This window comes from Betta splendens, chromosome 5, assembly GCF_900634795.4.
Source record: "Betta splendens chromosome 5, fBetSpl5.4, whole genome shotgun sequence".
Taxonomy (NCBI): Eukaryota; Metazoa; Chordata; class Actinopteri; order Anabantiformes; family Osphronemidae; genus Betta; species Betta splendens.
This window is the reverse complement of record NC_040885.2, coordinates 1,549,056-1,555,055: the sequence shown is the minus strand read 5'-3', so window position 1 is coordinate 1,555,055 and position 6,000 is coordinate 1,549,056.

Below are 6,000 nucleotides of genomic sequence, written 5' to 3'. Positions count from 1 at the left end.
GGCAAGTAAAGCTCTTCACATCTGCTTTTAGTTCAGACTCCAGGAGGTGCTGATTTAGGTCGTCAGAGAGGAGGAACAAGTCACCGCAGGTATTGTTTCACGGACATACTCTGCTTCCTGACTCTTTCTCTTTTATTCTAAGAACAGACGCTGAAGTTTAAGAAGACTGTCTCAGCTGCTTCTCCTCAGGCAGACACTTGGGTGATAATTTCCTGCTGCAGATGAAGTGGTAAATGTAGCTTACCTAACTTTTAGAAAGTATGTGGGAGTGACGGAGGTTACTGTGAGTCAAGAGAGAATAGTTCAGAAAAACATAATGGCTGGATAAAAAGAGACATTAGGAGATTATTCTTTACAACATATCCTTTAGGCTTTAAACCACCAGTTTTTTTTCAGAAAGGTGTAAGAAAGAGAGAAAGAATTGAATTTAGCTCTATCGCTGAAATATATTTGTGCTATATTTATGGGTGACATAACAATTTTTGGCCAACAAGCATCTGGTCTTAAGGTGACAACGGTTCCCAGGCAGAAATAGAGGCTTGGATGTGAAATGTGTTCATCGTATATGGATTTCTGTGCGTATGCACGCATGTGTAGGTGTGTATCCACTGCTTACTGTTAGATACCAATGTGTGTGTGTTCAGGTGAGAAAGCAAGTAAGACAGGATGAGAAGACTGTGACTATAAGCACCTGGGTGACATATGTGCAGAGCGTAAGACAGATGACCTGGGAATAAAAATAGACACAGGTGTGAATTTGTAGTTTAAATCGGGCGCTGGTCATATCTGCTGTGTCGAGAGCCATTTAAATCAGGTGAATTTTAGATTGCACTTAATCCTAAGCATAATAAGCCTCTTTGTGTTGCGCTCATAGCAGATGCTGCAGTTCCTTTGTCTGTGCAGAATAGATGACAAGATAAAGCCAAGCGAATAAAAGCTACAGGAGGTGATGTCACTAGTGATAAGCAATAACAAGGACACCATCAGACACTGAGCTACATAATTTGTATCCATCTTTAGAAATGGCTTTCTTCCTTTTTGTCTCTGCTCTCTTGCCGTATCATCCCTTATCATACAGCAATAATTAAACCCACGAGGGAGTATTTTATGATGGACATATAAACCTATTTAAAATGGAATTAAAGATGGTATCGCACCCACTGAAATAATGAAATGCTTTAGGGAATTACAGTTACAGGGCTACTTTCACTGCTTCTCTGAATTAAAAAGGAAACAAGTCCTCCATGCTGAAGATTACACAAGCTTGACTTATTGCTCTCAGGAACTTCAGTGTCTATGGCCAGAGAGATGAAAGATGAATCTCTAATCGTGGTGGGATTCGTCATCCATTTATGCATAAGCAGAGCTCGCTTCTGCACATGATGGACCTGTGATTCACGGTGCAAATGAGCCTTAAAATTTCTCAGGTCGAGAGTTTTTTTTTCAGAATTTTCTAAGGCTGATGACAGGGGGGATAATTATCATAATCGCTCTCTGTGATCCGCTTATTTAGGGGATGGATAAAACAGGGCACAGAGGCTCAGTACAGCCTGTGAAGGAGCGCTGGGCATGACTAGTCCCTATTTTATTTTGAGCTGCCCTTTCTACATACAAGATCCCACATAATCAGACCTCTCCATCCAGGTCTATTACTGGGTCATGGTAACCCCGTGTTCAACTTGGCATAGGCACTATTCCATTAGTCTCTTTCAAAACTAATGACAATGGGTTTCTCTCTGATGTACAATAATGCAGGTCTGGATGAGGGTGGAAGGCAATGTGCTATAGAGATAACTAGTATCTCATTAAAAGGAGCACATTCAGCTCTCATGTTCTTACTGCGAGGGCTACAAAATTGGAAGTCGCTTTTTGTTGCCTGGAATCCATGAAAGCATTCAAGACTAAAATAGGATTAGCTATAACTAATGAATCCAGGTGACCTTTGGCTTTTTCTATCCTACAAAAGCTAAAATTTGCAAATTAAGCAAATTTTGCGTATGGGACTGCTAACTTGCAGTTTTTCATGTCAACAGATATATTATGCATAAAAATTCCTTAAATACCAATTATGTCCATTAAGGCGAGAGTGAAAGTATCTAGAAGGATACACTTAATTCTATTGTCTCCACTAAGATGCAATCTGATGTGAAGTAATCCGTCCACTTGCCTCTCCTGATGGTGTTTGATTCCTCATGGAGGCAATTTGCTCCGTCTCTGGGCTTCACATTTCACCAACATTAACTGCATGATTAAAAACTCATTTCAGCGGTAATTCCACAGTTAAGCACCTTTTCCTCTTGCGTGTTAGATTCTCATAATCCTTCCCGTGACGTATGCTTCGCCTTTTCAGGAGCCGCTCCAATCTGACCGCCGCACTGAACATTTTCATTAAAGCATCAAAAGGTGTGCTCTGCTATTACAACAGCTCTAATAAAATTTTAGAAATTTGCCTTTTAATGAACTCCTATTTTTGCAGGAGACTATCAAAGCTGCACAATTAAATGCACGGTGAAAAGAGTTTTAAGCAAAGCAGCTTGTGTTCACATCAGCAGAGGAGGAGTTAACACCACATTAAATAATGTGCTGCAGTTTTGCACTCAAGGTTTGAGACATCAAATATTCATGGAAACCAGTCTGCACTGGTGTTCTTTTAAACACTTTCTACGAGCAGATGCTTTTGCCTCTTTGCTGGTTCATAATTTAGTTTGAGGTTGGATGACACTCATCCTCAAGGCTTTTTCCGAACACTGTTGAAACTTTACTTTGGGTTTAAAAGCACTCTCTGTACTATTGGGAATGTGGTAACTGGCAGGCCCCGGACAGCATCTCCAGTACAGAGCAGAAGCAGACAGAGCTATCAATACCTTCGACTTCTTTTACCACCTGATATGTTGTTTATTGTCAAGTCTGTAACATCAGTGGATCTCTCTCTTGTACGCCTGCACTTGAAGATTCATTTAAGGCTACGAGACAGTGTGAAGTGTATCGTATCATCTGAGGAGCCTGGGAGACTGTGACGGTGACCTTGGGATTGCACTGGATCTTATTTCTCACTCTGTGTCAAAGCTGTGTGGTTTGATAGGGGCGGTGATCACATTGTGTTTGTGTTTGTGTGTGTGTGTGTGTGTGTGTGTGTGTGTGTGTGTGTGTGTGTGTGTGTGTGTGTGTGTGTGTGTGTTTGTCTGTGTGTGTGGACAATGGAGTGTGGGTAGGGGCAGGGTTAAAAATAATGGCTGATAAGGAGAGAGCACACTGACAGTGGGCTGCTGCTTCATTCTTCAGACGCCTTTTAGATTTACACTTTGGGTGCAAGCTCCACTAGCTGCAGTATTGATCTTTCCTACAGTCCATAGGTGAGACATGCTCACTGTGCACAGGAATCATACATCATTGCACTGAAACCATCTTTCATATCAGAGTACTTTAGTGGCAGTAATGAAAATGAATCGGCACGAAAGTGATGGTCGCACTGTGCAGCTGACTTCTACATAGTGAGAACATTGCAAATCTATTGATGAGCTGTTTACAAGAAGCCGTACGGAAGGTTCGTCAATGTCAGCGAGGTTTCCACACAACAGAGACAGTTTCTAGTTAGACTATGAATACACAGATCATGTAGAAGAAAATCATCAATCTGACAACTTCCATCAAGGGTTCCTCTGCAGTGCATCAGTCAGAGCAGAAAGGTCTTAGTGATAGTTTTATTGGCAGAAGATCCATGATAATGAGAATCATTGGAAACCATGATGATCAACACTCATGCAGCCATAAATCCACCGGTGGTAGTATGTTTATATTAGCTTACCTGGTCATGCAGACATATTGATTCATGGGAAGAGATCACCAGCACTGACCTTCATGATTTGAAAAATATAATTAAATATACATTATAACAGTGCTTTTCAATGATGCTTAAAGATGTGGAAACATTTGGAAAATGTCAGGTTCTCTCATCTCTGTATTCCACATGAACCCCTTTGTTAGTTGTAATGGGCCTGAAGGAATAAATGCAGTAGATGTTGTGACTCGGCTACCACGCCACCAGGGGCAGCCTGGTTTCACCCTTTTGGTTTTGTGTCCTTGTTTCCTGTCTTGTGTTTCCTGTATTAGTTTGATTGGGTTCACCTGTCTTGTCTTTTATTTAAGGGATGTTTTTTGTTTGACACATTGCTGGTCTGTACGCTTGGTGTAGCTGGATGCTACCCCCGTTGTTTTGTTGAGGAAAGTTTGTGAAGCAAAGGAGTTTTGGTTTTGTTTATGTCCTGTCTCACCACGTAAGTTTTGTGAGTGTCTTGTGTTCATGTGTAGGTTTCTGCCCGTAGTGTACGGAGCGTTTAGTTTATATTGTGAGTTTAGGTTGTTAATCGTTTACCTGAATTGCAGTGATTTTTAGTTCTTCCTTTGTGTTGAACTGAGTCCTGCTGTGCAGTGAGTTTTTGTTGTATTTAAATAAACTGTTAATGTTAATTGCACCTTCTGTGTTGGGTCGTGCATTTGGGGTCTTCCCTCTCCTGTGTTCCCTGCGACCTGGTCTGCCGGTGGCGGCCAGGTGTCTGTGTGAGTGCTTAAACACAGAGCTGTGTGCTAGAAGCACGTCGGCCGTAGTGCCTGAAGCCTCAGCTCAGTGTAAGCGCGTTCTCCTCCCGGCTCCGTGAGAGCCGTAGTTCTCCCCGCTCAAGGAGCGTGTTTTAGAATCTCGTTCAGTCTAGTTTGACCCTCGTTCTAGCTACAGTAACCGTCCGGTCTAGTTTGCCCCTCGTTCGTAACAGTAGAGAGGGTACATTATGTCATTCTCCTGGTTTGAAAAGAATCATCTCATCTGGCTGGAATAATTCTTTATCTTTGCCTGAGGAAATGTTGGTTTCTTTGTCAAAATGTAGATAGAAAACAAGTGACTGCTCACTTTGGAAATAGCCAGACACCTAAAAATAAATGACAATCTTAAAAGATTACATTGCTTTTTTGTGTGAATTCAAAGAGATTTAAATCTTTAAATTAAATTTTCAGAACATTTAGAGGCAGAATTTGTGGTTATGGCAAGTGTCCGCGGTTTGTCTTAAGTGTCTTAAGTCTACTGAGAATTTGGAATAACATAAAACAGAAGGAGAAAACAGCACATACAGAATGTGATGAAATAAACAAACAAGAGTAGTGACTGCTGAAGAAAGAGATGCAGTTCATCAAATAACAAATTCCCTTGTCCAGTCTGTAGCAGTTCTCAACAAAAAAAAACTAAACTCTGTCTCAATAGATATAAATTGACTGTCAAAAACCTTCACATGTATCTTTGTCAAATACAAGAACAGTTGGTCTCGGCTGTCCCTTCCTGGCTGGGGGTTGTGGGGGGTGGTGGGATGGGTAGCAGAGCCAGTCGGGAACCTGGCTCTGCGGACCCTGGTGCTCTGCTTCCCAACTACATTTCTCCGCATTCATCCACTTAGGTCTGCAAGGGGCGTCCTGCTGATGGAGGGACCAGGGCTACTGGGAAGTGGTTCCGTCCCTTCCAAGTGGGATGCTCTGCAGTTTTAATTGCATTAGTCATACACACTTGTCCAGGAATCTGGGGGCTCCTTCCGGGGGGGCCAGTAGACTTCCCATTGATGGCTCTGTCTGCTGGACCCCCCGGAGAATTGGGTATCTCCCAAAGTTCCTCATACTTAGCTACATACACATACATTTAGGGCCGGGGGTGGGCTCTTTCACTGGGGCCTGGGGCTCAGGCCAGTTGTGGCCTCGGCCACTGGCCCTGATGGAGAGATCACCACCCAGTGTTAACTGCAAAAAGACATTTAGGGCGAGGGGGGGCACTGTCCGGGGGACACACCGTCAGCCAGCGGTTGTGCTCCTGGAGGTGTCACCCACCTTCAGTGCACTTTAGTTCCACACACTCACGTCCAAGCTGGGTTGCAGGGTTCTGGGGTACCTATTTCTACTGCCCTCTGCCTCCCCCGGGTTGGGGGGGTTGGTCGGGGCTCGGGAGGAGCTGCGGTCCCTGCCTGG